At 34.7% G+C, this 17,599-nt stretch overlaps 1 protein-coding gene and 1 long non-coding RNA gene across 2 annotated transcripts in view; one reads left to right on the forward strand and one right to left on the reverse strand.

The window, feature by feature from the left end:
* LOC306640910 overlaps positions 1-17,599 on the forward strand; it is a 925,259-nt gene that overhangs the window by 798,777 nt on the left and 108,883 nt on the right. The window contains exon 2 of the long non-coding RNA XR_013757954.1: positions 14,404-14,510. This is a non-coding gene — a long non-coding RNA (uncharacterized lncRNA). The remainder of the gene's footprint in view (positions 1-14,403; positions 14,511-17,599) is intronic.
* NOX4 (NADPH oxidase 4) overlaps positions 1-17,599 on the reverse strand; it is a 367,378-nt gene that overhangs the window by 215,297 nt on the left and 134,482 nt on the right. The window lies entirely within an intron of this gene.

A 17,599-nucleotide genomic window follows, 5' to 3' on the forward strand; every position in this document is an offset into this window, starting at 1 on the left:
TGAAAATTCACTAATTCTTCACAAAAAAGGGAAAAGAGTGGTAAATAATCATAGGACAACAGCATTAGCACCCTTAGTTATTAAGATATTATATTAAAACCTGAGATATCACTACATATCACTATATGAGAATGACTAAGATTAAAAATACTTTAAAGAATAATGGAGAATAAATAAATAGTATTGGAGAAACTGATATATCCATACAATGGAATATTATTCACCAATAAAAAAGAATGTACCCATGATACTACCACATGCATGAATCTCAAAATAATGAGTCTCAGTGACTTAAAAGTCATACATAAGAGTATGTGCATATGGCTCAGTTTTTACAAATGTCTAGAAAATACAAACTATATTCTATATTAACCAAAAGTGAATCAATTTTCTGTGGATAAAGTGGGATTGCATAACAAAGGGTCAAGGAGGAACTACAAAGGAGATCTAGGAATTCTTATATATATAATAATAAGGATATACCATATAATATATAATAATGTAACATATATGTACATATAAACATGTAATATATTGCCATATATACATAAATATTGAATGATTAAACCTATGTATTTGTATGTAGGCATATAAATGACTTTGCTAAAAGCTATCCTCAAATCTACTCCATTCTGTAATTCAGTATCCAACATGGATACAATTGTGTCACTTTAGAATGTTGCTCGTGTTATATTCTGCATTATTATAGTTATTTTAGTTTAGTCTTATTTTCTGAAGTGCCAGCTTAGTATTTTACACATAGTAACATCAGCTAATTCAAACTTTAGTTCAGTAGAGGTAAGCTTCTTGAGGGAATTACTCTATTTACCTCGAAGGACAGCAGTGATGGGGCTTTGAAGACTGACATTTTAGAAAAATCACATTTTAATTCAAAGATCAAAGCATCAAAACAAATAGGAAGTATAATTCAAATAGTTAAATGTTCTTTCTCTGATAAACAGATTAAAACTTGTATCTATCTGCTTTCATGGTTTATATAGAGAAAGATTTATTTTTAAGTTAAGCACTAATTCATTTAGACTATATACAAGTAGGAAATAAAAGTCATGCTTTTAATAATAGTATGATGTACAAATTATTGGTATACAAATTGACCTTCCCCTGGCCTCCAAGATACTGTTAGATTAAAAAAAAACCTTGAATCGTGCTGTTTATACACCACCTAATCAAAACCTACATTATATAAAAGAACAAACACTCTAAGGGACACTGCAATTGGGATGTCTAGAACTGGAAGTAAGTTTTACAGTTGGAGTGTCTGTACCACAGATAACTCAGGTACCATAAATGAGTATTAGCTCTCTGACAAGTGATGCTCTCTGCCTGATCTGTGGGTAGACTGCCAGGTCAGAAGTGTACGTGTGTGTGTGTGTGTGTGTGTGTGTGTGTGTGTGTACACGCATGCACACATAGGTGCTCGGGATTGAACCCAGGGCCTTGCATATGCTAGGCAAACACTCTCACTGAGCTCAGCCCCAGCCCCAAAAGTGTATTTTTTGTTCAGTGTAGCTTTTGCCAATACACTTACTGGGAAATTTAATCATTAGCTCCTCTGAACTACTTTTCTTTCCTTAACTTCTCTATGATCATTCGTACTGAGAAAATAAAGATAGTTAAGACAAAACAACAAAAATTATTATATTTGTTATGTGCCCGGGGCAGTACCAGATTCTAACCACAGAGAAAAGATAAAATCACGTGACAAATGACATTCATAGATCATCATACTCTCTGGGACATTTCTTTGGAAAATGTATGAGGAAGAAGTGATGAAGATAGGCAGGGAGTGAAAACAAGTAATAATGAGTTACTTCAACTTCCTGGGGATCATGCAACGCCTGTTAGAGATGGTGAACTATGTAGTACTCACAGCTACCTCTAAGGTAGCAACTATTGACCCCATTTTGGGTAGTGAAAAACTGAGGCACTGAAAGGTTAAGTCCCTTGCCAAGTTCACAAAGCAGCAAAGTGACAGAATTGTTACTCAGACAAAGAGCTGTACAGAGCTGTACAGTTGTACTATATTAAATAGCCTCCTGCAGAGAAAGACCCAACAGAGGTAAAATATACTTGGTGTTTTCATATTATTCAGGAAACGCAACTAGGATTACAATTCAGATCACGATGTCATTGAGAACTTTATGAAGATATGACTCCTAAACTTTTTTAAAGTAATGAATGCCATTTTTTATTCCTCAAAAAAAATAATAGAATCAGAAACAATAAGCAGAATATATTTGTAAAGAATAAATCATTCTCAGCAAACTTAATTACTTTATTTCTTCCAAAAGAATTGCATGGCCAGAAGATAATGGAAGCACAAAAGAAACAATATATCTTGATTACTAATATAACAAATAGTGTCTCTTCGGCATTAGCACAATTAATTGAAAATAGTCTCCATCTGGAATAAAATTGACTTCATAGGAACAAAAGGGCAACGCCACACACTGTCAGGGGTCAGTCTGGGCTGCCTGTCTTACCCAGCTCCAGGGCCATTTATAATGGTATTTGTAAGGGCAACAATTGTCTGAAATTACAAAGGAGACCAATTCTTCTGTCTAGTGCAGCTCTACCTAAGAGACCCAACTTGCATTAGAAGGAGATAAAATTAGGGAGCCACCAAGATGTTACATGCTAGGGAAATCATTTACTTCTGCAAAACATGCCATGATTCAGAAAGAAGTGCGTGAAACCTTTAGAAACCATAAGGAACTCTAGATCTTCAAGTCTGAATTTAAAATGAGTTTTGCAACACAGTTGAAGAGAGAATATGTAATACAGGAGATAAGTCATTCTTGAAAGCGTAAGAAGAGGAATCACTGAGTCAGAAAGTGAACCATTTTAGATTTAGAAAAGTTCAGTAACCTACTGAAGGACACACAGCTATGGCGAGGGGGTGGATGGTGCAGAGAATTAAAACGCAATGTGTCTCTAAGCTGTGCTAATGCCATTCCACATAAAGATGACCTTTTCAACTCAAACTTCTCTGTCTTGGGGTGATTGGGAGTAGAAAGAGATATAACCTCCCATAATGGAGATAATGTCAACCTACAGATGAGTAAATAGACAGCCTCCTGCTTTCTTCCACGGAACCTGTGGAGTCTGAAAGAAATCAGGTCTAATTAGGAAGCTTGAAACAGCCAGTGTACCAGGTAGCTGTGGGGTGTCCAGATCAGAAAGAGGTAGCCGAGCTTCTCAAGGAGATTATACCTCAGGCTGGGCCTGGGAGTTGTCCTCCTCACTCAGATTTTACACAGTTTGAAAACTATTTGTTATGTTATTTATTAAGAAGAAAAGTTACTATTAAGAAGGAAGCAAATTGAGCTATTTATTAAGACAAAAGCAAAGAAAATTCCTCATAAATCACGCAAAGAGCTTATGTTTGTGGTGAGAGATTAAAACATGTCTAAGACATAGCTTCTCTTTGCCTCAACTGGAAACAGACACCCTAGGCAAACATATGATGTTTATAAAATGTTCTTCCCTATCCCTGGAATCTTCCTTTCCAAGGAGTATGAGACTGAGACTACTACAATTACAGATCAATGGTTCTCACAATTGCTCAGATGAGAGTGTGCCCCAAAGTTATAGCACTTTTTGAAAAAAAAAAAAAGATTATATTTTTATTTATCAGCAAACCCATGTAACTTTTTAATGAATTAGATGGCACTCTATACTTGAGTATAGTGTTCATACATAAGAGCAGACACTAATATTTAAGAAAAGTTCAACAAAATGAAAAAGAGTTCTTTCCCCAAGAATTTAAAACTTGGTGATTTTTTTCTTATTAAAGGTAACTTTTCCATTTTAACAGCAACATGCTTTTAGGTTGCATGTTCCACACATATACTAGTTGAGAAATGTTGGCTTGGATCCAGAAATCACCAATTTGTGAAAACTTTATTCTAGGATTTACACTTTGTCCATTCCCAAAACTAACCTACGAGAAACTGCCTCCCTCTGGTCTTGGAAGTTTATTCTCTTCAATATCTAAGGACAGATGAAGTCTCTCCTCCTAGTTTAACACATCTCTTTTGATTCTGCTTCAAAAGTCCCACATAAACATTTTCTGAAATATTTCATACTGCGTGGTTTCTAAATATAATTCTTTGTGTCCGGTTATATGCATCTATGCTGCTTCTGTTCCTTTGGAGTTCTATAATCTTTATTTAAAAAATGATTTATTTTTAGTTGACAAAGAGTAATTGCATATATTTATGAGGTACGATGTTATGTTTTGCTCTATCCACACATTATCGAAAGATTCAATCTAAAAAGAACACATAAAATTTAAAAATTTTAAAAAGATTCAAACAAGTTGATTAATATATTTCATCAACTACACTGTTTTGGTTTAGAGATGATGCATCCCCCAAAAGCTCATATGAGAGACAATGCAAGAAAATTCATAGGTATAATGATTGGTTATGAGAACTTCAACCAAATTAGTACATTAATCCCCTGACAGAGATTAATTGGGTGGTAACCAGGCAGATAGGGTGTGACTGGAGGAGTAATGGATCATTGAGGGCATACCCTTGGAGCATATATTTTGTCCCTGGTGAGCTGAACTTAATCTCTTTCTGCCTCCTGATTGTAACGTCCTAAGAGGCTTTCCCTCATCCTTCTGCCCAGATGCTCTTGCCTCACTTTTGACCCAGAGTAATGGAGCCCGGGGTCTATGGATTGAGACTTCTGAAACTGTGAGCCCGAAATAAACTTTTCCTTTTCTAAAATTATTCTTGTCAGGTCTCTTGGTCACAATGACAAGAAAGCTGACTAAAACATCCACCAACTTAACCTGTGTGTGTGTGTGTGTGTGTGTGTGTGTGTGTGTGTGTGTTGACATCATTTAAAATTCATTTCGGGGGCTGAGGATATAGCTCATTTTATAACGATTGTGTGAGGCACACTACTTGCCTAGCATGTGTGAGCCCCCCCACCAACACACACACTCACATCCATTCTTTTAGCTATTTTGGAATACACAACACATGATTACTAACAGTGGTCACTCATGCAGGGCAATAGATCACTAAAACTTGTTTCTCCAGTCTAACTGAAAGTTTGTACCCTTTGAGCAACATCTCCCTTTTCCTCCTCTTAAGAATCCCCCAAGCCCTGCCACCCCCAGCCTCTGATGAGCCCACTTTTCTTCTGTTTCTTTGGGATATGTTTTAGTAGATTACATATGTTAATGCATAGCACTGGCAAGGATTTTCTGGTAGAAATTTCATAAGTCAGAGTTAGTTACTGAAGGCTGGTCTTTCCCCAGCTACTTGCAAACATATATTCTAATGGCAAAGAGAGGATCCCAGGAACAAGTACCTGTGCATTGGAAGGCAGTCCATGTCCTCTCAATTACTACCAGATTTGGACATTGTCTGAAGCTGAACTAAGAACTTTCTTAAAATTGCTTCTTTGAAACGTATTTAAGGATTTAAAATTGCTTAAACCATTTTTCAAGGATTCATGTACTCAGAAGCTTTCATTTGTCTATGCAAAGTAAAGATTTCTAAAGAGGAGAACCACTCTTTGAATTTTCCGTGTAGTACACAAATACCTCATCCTGGTTTTCAAATAATTCCTACTCCTTCTAAGACCAGAACAATATACTGAGCTCATAAACATACTAAAGACACACACTTCTCACCAAGACTATCAGTCTTCTCTGTTTGGATGTTACAAATGCAATTAGTAATTTGAATTGTGTTTATATTACTGAGCTTGGCCTTGAGCACAATAGAGCAATTTTAAAAAACATTTTACCATGATTAATTGTCTTTTTGTTTTATATGTTAACTTTTCTCTTGATTAAGCCAATATATTAATCTTTTTAACAGTTTTATTGAGGTATCATTGATAATAAATGCTGTGCATGTTCAACATGTATAATTTCATGAGTTTGGATATAGGCAAACATCCATGAAACTTCAGTCAAAGTAACAGACATATTCCTCACCTCCAAAAATTTTCTTCTGTTTGTTTTTCTTTTTCTTTTTTTTAAAGTTTTGTGATAACACTTGAACTCTGCCCTCATAAATTTTAAATGAATGATATATTATTATTAATGATTGACAATGTGTTATACAGCACATTTCTACAACTTGTTATTCTTGCATAACTGAAACTTTAAACCAATTGATCAATCACTGCCCATTTTCATACTGAAAATACATGAAATACATGAAAATACATGAAAAGTAGAATCATGCAATATTTGACATTCTGTGACTAGCTTATTTCACTCAGCATAATGTTCCTCCAGGTCCTTCCAGGTTGTCAGAAAAGGCAGAATTTTTTTTTTTTTTTTTTTTTTTTTTTTTTTTTTTTTTTTTTAGGTTTGATAATATTCCTTGACTACATTACCATTCAATTGTCAATGGAGAGTTGGGGTATTTCCATATGTTGTGAGTAATGACACAATGAACCTTAATCTTGGGTTAAGCATCACTTAACTAGTAATTTCATCCCTCACCTTTGCCATGCACTTCTAAATCATTGTGAGGTTTCTTTGCACTTAACATACTAGCAGTTACCGGTCTGTACATAGCACCACAGATATGTAAGCACCAGCAGAGCAGAGTTCTATCTTAACTTGTGCATCAACATATGACAAACATCTAGCAGAATACTAAAATCATATTCAGCACCAAACATATGTTGAATAAGTCAGTTACTAAATGGAAATCTTTGGAGGAATACATTTAGAACTCTATGTTACAATATTCCAGTGCTCAAGGGAGAAATTTCAACAACTTTGTCTTAACTCCCTGGATCCCATGGAATACTTGACTTTAAATCTCATTTAAGAAACAAATAAAAACCCAAAATCCAAAACAAAAAAAGAAACCTCTAGCCAGTGAGAATTTATAATAACATACTACAAAATTAAAGGATCTGTTTATAATTTTCAAACATGAGCAAAATAATTTTTGCAATGCAGTCAACTGAAACAACAACAACAGAAAAAAAAAAAAAAAAAAAAAAAAAAACAATTAGCCTGCAGAAGAAATGCAGATTAAAAACCTCAGTTTAAGTTCTGGGTGAGTATGTATTGATGTGCTAGTAGATATAAGAATGCAGAATAGAAATTCTGCATGAATAGGGGCAGTTTGGGGAGAAAATGATGCTCAAATATTTCACTGTGTGGACCACAGATCAGCTTCACAAAGTTCTATAAACCTCTTAGAATTATAAGTAAAATTTTAAGTCTACCTAAGTAGTGTTTACTAAGACATAAGTCCGGAGCTTCCCTTTATCAGTCTCCAACAATAAACAAACAAACAAACAAAAATCACCACCACCACCACCACCAACAATAACAAAATCCCTTCAGAACTGGGTTAATAAAGTCTAAAGATTACAATAGCAAGTACCTGCCCTTGGCTGGTATCATCACACATAAAAGTCATTTAGATTCCAGAAACTGTATCATTTCAAAGAGCTTAGTTCAGAGACACTAGAATCTTCCATTATTCCATGCAGTGGGTACAGATGATTGATCACAAGGTGTAGGTTATCTTGGTGATGCACAAGGCAGAGGTGGTACCACATATTCATCTACCACATGCAAAGTTACCAGTCACAGCATTTTTCATTAGTTTCCTTATCTAGGAGACCAAGACCTTTACAGATTCCTCAGTATAACAACTTGAATTAGTGGTATTCAAACTTGGGGCTGGGGACATAGCTCAGTTGGTAGAGCACAAGGCCTTGCAGAGCACAAGGCCCTGGGTTCGATCCCCAGTACCAAAAAAAAAAAAAAAAGAATGTGATATTTTTGTGGGTTTTTTAAAATTAATAAATTCATTAGTTAACACATATGGAAAATAGAAAAACTTGGTAAGAATGTCACTATGAAGTCTCGGTTAGGCACTGATATAGTTACAATAACTCAATTACATATTTTCTGAAGAATATGGGATTTATGATGGTAATCAGAAAAATTCCATGTATTCCCAGTTATTAAAACATTAAAGTATTTCATTTTAAATTAGAACCTCTGATTAAAGATCTTAATCTCTTAATTATTTGGATGCTAGTTAAAAGAGAATTACCCTGAGATAAAAATGACTTCTTAGAAAAAAATAAAACTTACATTTCCCTCCTATCTGACATAAAATAAATAAGGCACTTTAAAATTCTATCTTATTTAATCCTCGAGACAAAACTATGATGCATATAATATCCCTATTTTTATAAAGAAGAAAACAAGTTCAGGTTGGGTAAGTAATGCATTCCACAAAATCATTGAATGAATATGCCAGGAAACCATGATATAAACTCATGTCTCTGTCCACATATTCAATTATTTTCCTGCTACTAATATCAATCAAAATTGATACTGATGGGTAAGTGAAATGGGAGCTATGTTAACTGGCTTTTTTTTTTGGGGGGGGGGGGGTTGCTGGGGATCGAACCCAGGGCCTTGTGCTCACAAGGCAAGCACTCTACCAACTGAGCTATCTCCCCAGCCCTGTTAACTGGCTTTTTGATTATAAGAATATAATTTATATTCAATAAACTACCCATTTTAAGAATACAACTAAATGAATTTTAATGAATGTATCTACCCAAGAAACTGCCACCACAACTAAGAAATTTCCAGGATATGTATAATACCTCTCTAAGTTTCCTTCTGTCTCTTTGCAGTAAACACCCTGTCTACCTCAACTCCAGGAAATCATTAGGGATTTTCCTCCACTTCTTATATTTTCCATTTTTATTAAACATAATTCACATACAATAAAATTCAGTGGCTTAAAAGGTATAATTCAATGGTTTCAGTATGTTCACAGAGCTGTGCAAGAGTTACCATACTCTAATTTTAGTACATCGTCATTAATCCAAAAAAAAAAAAAAAAAACCCTTGTATGTTAGTAGTCACTCCCCATCTCTGAGCATCATTTTCCCCAAGCAAATACTTTCCTACTTTTTAACGTATTCTGCACATTTCATATAAATGGAATCACTCAATACATGGTCTCTGGGACTGGTGTCTTTCATTTAGAGAAGAAAGTTTATCCACATCACAGCGTGGGTCAGCACCTCCTTCCTTCTCAATTGCCAGTTTTGGGGACAGAGGTTTGCCTTGTTTCCTTAGTTCTCTAATGGATTTAGAAGAATTACTGATTTTCACTTTGTTCAGCTTTTTTTTTTTTTTTTTCTGGACATGTGGGTAGAAACAATATCTTCCAAGTTCCTTACATGTTGGGTTGGAAACTGGGACTATCCACTCCAGGCTTATTCTGAAGAGAACAACAAAAAAATACATTCTGCACAAAAATGTATACATTAATGTATATAGCAGCATATTCATAATAATCCCAAAGTGGAAAGAAATCCAAATGTCCATCAAATACTGATGGGTAAGCGAAATGGGGGCTATCTATGTTAACTGGCTTTTTTATTATAAGTATCCTAGTGAATAAAAAGTGATATCTCATTTGATTTATCTAATACATATAATGGTGACTATCTTTTCCTGTGATTGTTAGTCATTTGTATGGAACCCTTGTTGAAATCTTAATCCCAAATTCATATGCTACTGGTATTTGGAGGTGGGATCTTCAGCAGGTAACTAGAAGTAGATAAGGCCATGAGGATAGAGTCCCCTTGGTGCTATTAGTGACTTTATAAGATAAGAAGAGATATCTAAGCTAGCTCACTTACTCTTTCTCAGAGTCCTGTGGTGTCCTCTGCCATGCTACGATGTAGCAGAAAAGTACTCACAGGTGCTGGCAAGATGCTCATGGACTTCCCAGTCTCCAGAACTAAGACTGAAATTAACTCAGTCCTCAGTCTGTGGTATGCAGTTATGGCAACAGAAAACAGACATAATCTCAAGAGAAAATAAATCCCGTAGAATAAGGATTATGTTGATCTTTTGTCTGTTTTCTGCTGAAGATTCCACCTCCAAGTACTAATAACATGAATTTGGGATTCATTTGACCCAGCTATCCCACTCCTCAGTTTATACCCAAAGGACTTAAAATCAGCATACTACAGTGAAGCACCCACATCAATAGTCATAGCAGCTCAATTCACAATAACTAGATTGTGGAACCAACCTAGATGCCCTTTAATGATGAATGGATAAAGAAACTGTGGTGTATATACACAATGGAATATTACTTGGCCCTAAAGAAGAATAAAATTATGGCATTTGTTGGTAAATGGATGAAGTTGGAAAATATCATGCTAAGTGAAATAGGCCAAATCCAAAAAAATCAAAGGCCAAATGTTTTCTCTGATGATATATAATGAAGAAGGGTGGTGGGGGGAAGACAAGAATGAAGGCATTTTGGATGATGAAGAGAAAAATGGGGTGGGAGTGGATGGGGTCAGAAAAATAGCAGAATGAAACAGACAGTATTAAATGTATATTTATGATTACATGAATGGTGTGAATCTACATTATGTACAACCATAAAAATGAAAAGTTGAACCCCATTTGTGAACAATGAATCAAAATGCAGTCTGTAAAAATAAAATAAATAAATAAAATCATCTCTAGTCTTAATGAAACAATTACAACAATGCATCAATGAGAAAAAAAAAAAAAAAAAAAACTTTGACCTTAAATCTTATTGGAAAACAAACACAAAATACCAGAACAACAAAGATTCAATGAACCAGCTAAATAGAATTAGAAATTTTGGGAAAAATTGACCTGAAAGTGAAAATGCACATAAGAATTTGCAGTTAGGAATAAGCAAAGAATGAAAATAAAATGAAAAATAAAACGTTTTTGAAGAGACAAGTATTTAATCAGAACAAACTCCCTATACTTTAACCAGAACACACCATAATTCATACCAGCAAAATCTGGAAATGTTTTCCTGACAGTTATTGAAAACAAACGTAAGAATTTGATCAAAGTTTTTACAATGACTAGAGAAAATTGATAGGATGGTAGTAGGAGGCAAAAATGCTACTTGCTTATAATGAAAATAGAAACACCAAGGGGGAAAAATCAGTAGTTATCTTGGTTTTCTTTGCAGAGGTACATCAAGGGCATTGGGTCTGGTTAACTCTATCCCTTTGACACTCCAGGCACTAAAACCTGGGTTCGCAGTTCCCCTTCATTACAAAAAATAATTCTGAAAATCACTGTTCCACACTTTTGCCAGAATGGATAATCCTATATAAAAAGAAAAGCTTGTGATAAAATAGGACAAGCAGTGGAATAGGAGATGAGGTTTTTCATAAATGGACTGTGGGACATGAGGAAATTCACTACATTTCTGCACCTCGCTGCTCTCAGTCAACCAAGGAGACTCAGTAAGAGGACATCTAAGATACATTAAGGTCTCATGATTTCCTAGTGTATCATTCAAATAATCTCCCATTAAAAGATCTATGCGACATTATAATCTAAAACTAATAAAAATGATTATTAAAATTAATTTATAAAATATCAAGATGGCAAAGAAAATCTTGTAGTCCTATGTAGAATCACATTGTATTGAATTCATTTGTTAATTCAAGAGATATTTATTAAGTATTTATTATGTTTCTAGGCACATTATATAAGCATAAAATAGTAAATACTATAAAAGTCACTGATCCAATTACAAAGAAATACAGGAGACGTGACAAGAGAAAAAAATTTGAACCCTGTGAAAAGTGTTATGATTTGAATTAATGTAGGAAATTTGGAAGCCCAAAAAACCACTTCAACTTGGTTTTCAGGAATTTAGAAAAAAAATCAAGGTATATAATATCTTTCACTTTTCAATTTATTCATCCTTACTTCGTTTATTGAATAATTACTATGAGTATGAAATTGTACGGTATACCATAGAGACATTTCCAGATGCAATGAAACTATCTACAGCTTCAAGGTCATTATAGTTTTGATATAAAGGAAAAATAAATGAGGTACTGGATAATAAGTGAAAAATGACATAAGAAGTGTTGCCTTCATGCATATGAAATTACTTTGTAATTTCTATAATTTTTTTATCATTTTAAAGGAACTTGAAATTTTCTCCAACCAAAGAAATCAAGGACATGCTCAAGGAAACTATGGCATATCAGCTGGTATTCCTAGGAGAAAGGGAAGCATTCCAGAAAAAAGAGGTCAATTAAATGAAAGTTTCTAGAGCTAGGATGTGTACCACAAAGAGTCACCAAATCCTGCAGTAAGGAGCAGGACTACCTTAGCTTACACATATGGGGAGTTCAAGGGTGTGTCTTTCAGTACCTAACATCAGTGGCTTCAGTGGTACTTTGGATTCTCCTACTGTCTGTCATCTCTGTTCCTCTGTTAGTGCTGACCTAATTCTTTTCTGCTATCCACAGACCTAAGTGTCACCTCTTTAACAATGCAGATAGATGCAAAAGCATCATTCTCTCTCTCTCTCTCTCTCTCTCTCTCTCTCTCTCTCTCTCTCTCTCTCTCTCTCTCTCTCAACATCAATAGAGCAGAGATCCACAAAAGATTCTATTCTACCCTTTCATTGTTCATTACCTGAACCAAGCACTAAGAAGTGTGAAGTGGGTTGGGATGCTTGGCCAGGCCTGGATCTGTACCCTTCTGGTCAGGAAGCAAGAGAGAGAACTTCCCCAACAAAGGACAGGAATTCTGGTTATAAGACATGATATGTACTATAATTATTGCCCTCAATGAGTTGAGGGAAAAAATTGCAGAAATTCTTAAAGTATTTCTACCTACTCTATGTAGGTAGTGTATTTCTATCTACTATATGTGAAGAGTATATAATTTCATGTCAGTTTTTGATAAATACTTGCTGAATTGAAAAGAAACAAACTAATAATCATGCTAAATCTCTAACACTTAATAACACTTCAATATATAATCTCACCCAAACAAAATATATAGAAATTATATTCAAAAATATATATCACTCATCCCATCAAAAAAATACAAACAAGAATTCAAGAAGTAAAAGAACATTTAAATTCTATAAGTAAAATGTGATAGGAAGATGCCGAAAAATGCTAAACAAGAATAAGATTCTACATTAAGTATAACTAGAAGAATGAAAAGTATACTCCATTACATGCGATGTATGAAAGTGCATACTACTGTCCTGTGTAACTAATTAAAACAAATAAAAAAATTAAGAAAAAAGAAAATCATTGAAGGTTTTAAAAAAGGACTTTTGAAAATGCTTAGGAAATTGATTAGAAGATTTTTAAAATGGTTTTCCACAAAGTAAAAGTCAACTCTTATTTTTAAAAAATATAATAATGTCTACTATAAAAATTAAGATCAATCCATAATATTTTATCTGCAATTCATTGCAGAGTGCTTGTCAGGCAACTACAGTTACCTTAAAGGTAAAAATCAGTCTTCCATAAAACAGGCCTTCCACTTGTATTTTTGGTTTACTCCAAATTTCCTGTCTTTAAGTTATCATCACTCCCAACATTGAACTGACTTAGCTACATGATTCCCAGAATGGATGGGAAAGTAGAGCATCTTAAGTGGCTAATATATGGATAACTACAAGGAAGACTATAAGGAAAAACAAAAGAGACCAACAATGAGGAAAAAAGACAAGAATGAGAATGTATAAAACAAGGTACTCTGAGGGGAAAGAATGGCACCCAGGCAGATGAATTAAAGATGACTTCTAAGTCTCAATATTTTGCTTGGATAGAACACTCATAACCAGGCTTTGTTATTTAACCATTAATTATTTGAGTGTCTGTCTCTATTGTGTTCCCTCCATAAATTTAAAGAGCTTCCCATCCCGCATTCCACTGTAGTTATCTAACAGAAATGAAAACATGTGTGCACACTAAAGAACTGCACATGAATGTTACAGCAGCTTTGCTGACAATAGCCTCAAATTAGAAACAAACCAAGTGTCTATTAGCAAGTGAATGGATAAACAAACAATGATTTATCCGCACACAAAAAAGCTACTCACCACTATAAAGAAACACTCTACCAATACATCCAGCAACATGGATTAGTCTCAAAATCATTGCATTGGAAAATCGAAAGTAGATGCAAATATACACAGTGTGGTCTCATTTACATAAACATGCAGAAAATGCAAAGTCATCCACAATGATAAAAACAAAGCAGCAGTTCTCTGGGGCCAGAGCTGAAGGGAGCATGGACTGTCTCCAGGCCAAGGAAGCTTTGGGGGCTGAGTGATGAGGTAGGGATTTTTATATTCTATATTTTTTATGGGGTATACATCTTTCACATTTTTTTGGAGTTGCACACTTTCAATAGATTCTGTTATTCTTCATAAATTCTAACTCAATAATGTCAATTAAAAGTGTTTTGAACATCTATTAATTTTAAATATATAGCAAAGTACTGTTTAATGTATAGTTACTAAAATTATCAAGTTAGAAATAGTACCCAAGTTAGTAATAGCAATATCTGAGGTTTTTTTTTTTTTTTTTTTTTTTTTTTTTTTTTTTTTTTTTTTTTTTTTTTTTTTTTTTTTTTTTTTTTTTGTCTTGTTTTGTTTTTTTGTTTTTTCAGTACAGGGGTTGAACACAGGGGTACTTAACCACTAAGTCACATCCCCAGCCCTTTATTTTATATTCACTAAGTCGCTTAGGTCCTTGCTAAGTTACCAAGGCTGGTCGTGAATTTGCAGAACTCCTGCCTCAGCCTCCTGAGTTGCTACGATTACAGGCATGTACCACCACATCCAGCAGCATGTCTGTTCTTGAAGCATATTTGAAAGGATTCTTTTAATTTAAAATATTAAAGACAAGGGGTATCATTATTTAAAAGAGCCTAAAGCAAAATGAACTAACAAGTACTACTATTGGACTCTGGAATGTTCCCCACAAGCTCATGTGTTAAAGACTTGGTCCTCGGTGCAGCAGTGCTCAGAAGTGGGGCTTTGGGGATGTGATTGCATCATGAGAGCTCTGACCTCACCAGAAGATTAATGTATTGATGGGTTCATAACTGAATGGATTATTGGGAGGTAGTGGAAATTCGGGAAGTAGGCCACTGGGGCCATGCCCTGAGAAAGTATATCTTTTTCTATGACCCCTTCTTCATTCTCTCTCTTTCTCCCAGCCTCCATGAGGTGAGCACCTTTGTTCCAAAACACTCTGTCCACTGTGATGTGCTGCCTCTCCAAAGGCCCATAGCAATGGAGCCAGCCAACTATGGACTTCAACCCTTGAAATCATGAGTCAAAATAAAACTCTTCTACTTTGAGTGTGCTCAAGTATTTTGTCATAGCAACAAAAAAATGAGTAATGCAAGTATTGAGCACCTATTAGGTATAAACATTTTATATCATATAGTTTACTTCAACATGATAGGTATAGGTTAATCTATATTAAAAGGGATAAAAGAAGGTTCAGAATGTCTACCTAATTTTCTCTGGCTTTTAAATGATTTCAAACCATTGACCCATATTCCAAGGAAGATTTGCTTAATCAATATATTCTACTGTACCTTACATATAGCAAAATACACCCTCTTCAGTGCACATTCCAATGACAGTTAATAAATATATCCATTCCGGCAACAACCATCACAAGCAAAAAACAGAACATTTTCATCACACTAAGGATTCCCATGTGCCATACCCAAGTAATTATTGAGTCTTAGTTAATACCTAATTTGCTTTCTGTCATAACAGAACAGTTTACTTTTTCTGCATTTTTAACAAGTAGAGTCATCTTCTATCTGGCTTCTTTAATTCAGCATAATGATTTCAAAATTAACACATTTTTCTATGTGTAAGTGAATTGTCTTTTAAAATTATTGAGTGGTATACCATCACATGCATATATTGCATTTTTAATCTACTCACTTATTGATTGATATTAGATTACCCATACTTGCTAACTTGGGATTATTACAAATAAACATGTAATGAATAGCTATGTACAAATCTATATCTGAAAATCTCTTCTTAAATATCTTCTTTGGAGTCCTAATATGGTATGTCTAGGTCAAATTGTAGATATATGTTTAACTTTAGTCAAAACTGTCAGTCTTTCAAAGTGGTTGTACTATTTTACATTGTTGATCTTTTTTTTAACACTTATTAAATTATTTTTACGTTTTTTATTTTTTTATTGTAAACAAATGGGATACATGTTGTTTCTCTATATTTGTACATGGATGGAGTCAAGGCATACCATTTGTGTAATCATAAATTTACATAGGGTAATGTTGTTTGATTCATGCTGTTATTTTTTTCCCCTTCTCTCCACCACTCCCACCCCTCTTTTCCCTCTATACAGTCCTTCCTTCCTCCATTCTTACCACCCTCCTTAACCCTAACCCTAAACCTAACCCTAACCCTAACGCTAACCCCTCCCACACCCCATTATATGTCTTCATCCACTTATCAGCGAGATCATTCGTCCTTTAGTTTTTCAAGATTGGCTTATCTCACTTAGCATGATATTCTCCAATTTCATCCATTTGCCTGCAAATGCCATAATTTTATCATTCTTCATGGTGGAGTAATATTCCTTTGTATATATATGTCACAGTTTCTTTATCCATTCATCAACTGAAGGACATCTAGGTTGGTTCCACAATCTGGCTATGGTGAATTGAGCAGCAATGAACATTGATGTGGCTGCATCTCTGTAGTATGCTGATTTTAAGTCCTTTGGGTATAGGTCAAGGAGTGGGATACCTGGGTCAAATGGTGGTTCCATTCCAAGCTTTCTGAGGAATCTCCATACTGCTTTCCAGAGTAACTACACTAATTTGCAACCCCACCAGCAATGTATGAGTGCACCTTTTCCCCACATCCTCGCCAACACCTATTGTTGCTTGTGATCTTGATAATTGCCATTCTAATTGGGTTGAGATGGAATCTTAGGGTAGTTTTGATTTGCTTTTCTCTTATTACTAGAGATGTTGAACAGTTTTTCATGTATCTGTTGATTGCTGATACATCTTCTTCTGTGAAGTGTCTGTTCATTTCCTTAGCCCATTTGTTTACTGGATCATTTGTATTCTTGGTGTAGAGTTTTTTGAGTTCTTTATATATTCTGGAAATTAGTGCTCTATCTGAAGTATGAGTGGCAAAGATATTTTCCCACTCTGTAGGCTCTCTTCATATTACTGATAGTTTCCTTTGCTGAGAGAAAGCTTTTTAGTTTGAATCTATTCCAGTTGTTGATTCTTGCTTTTATTTCTTGTGCTATGGGAGTCCTGTTAAGGAAGTCTGATCCTAAGCCAACAAGTTGAAGATTTGGACCAACTTTTTCTTCTATAAGATGCAGGGTCTCTGATTCATTTTGAGTTGACTTTTGAGCAGAGTGAGAGATAGGGGTTTAATTTCATTCTGTTGCATATGGATTTCCAGTTTTCCCAGCACCATTTGTTGAAGAGGCTATCATTTCTCCATTGCATATTTTTGGCACCTTTGTCTAGTATGAGAAAATTGTATTTATTTGGGTTTGTGTCCATGTCCTCTATTCTGTACCATTGATCTACCTGTCTATTTTGGTACCAATACCATGCCGTTTTTGTTACTATTGCTTTGTAATAGAGTTGAAGATCTGGTATTGCGATACCCCCTGCTTCGCTCTTTCTACTGAGGATTGCTTTAGCTATTCTGGGTTTCTTATTCTTCCAGATGAA

The sequence above is a fragment of the Sciurus vulgaris genome (assembly GCF_902686455.1).
Source record: "Sciurus vulgaris genome assembly, chromosome: 11".
Classification (NCBI taxonomy): domain Eukaryota; kingdom Metazoa; phylum Chordata; class Mammalia; order Rodentia; family Sciuridae; genus Sciurus; species Sciurus vulgaris.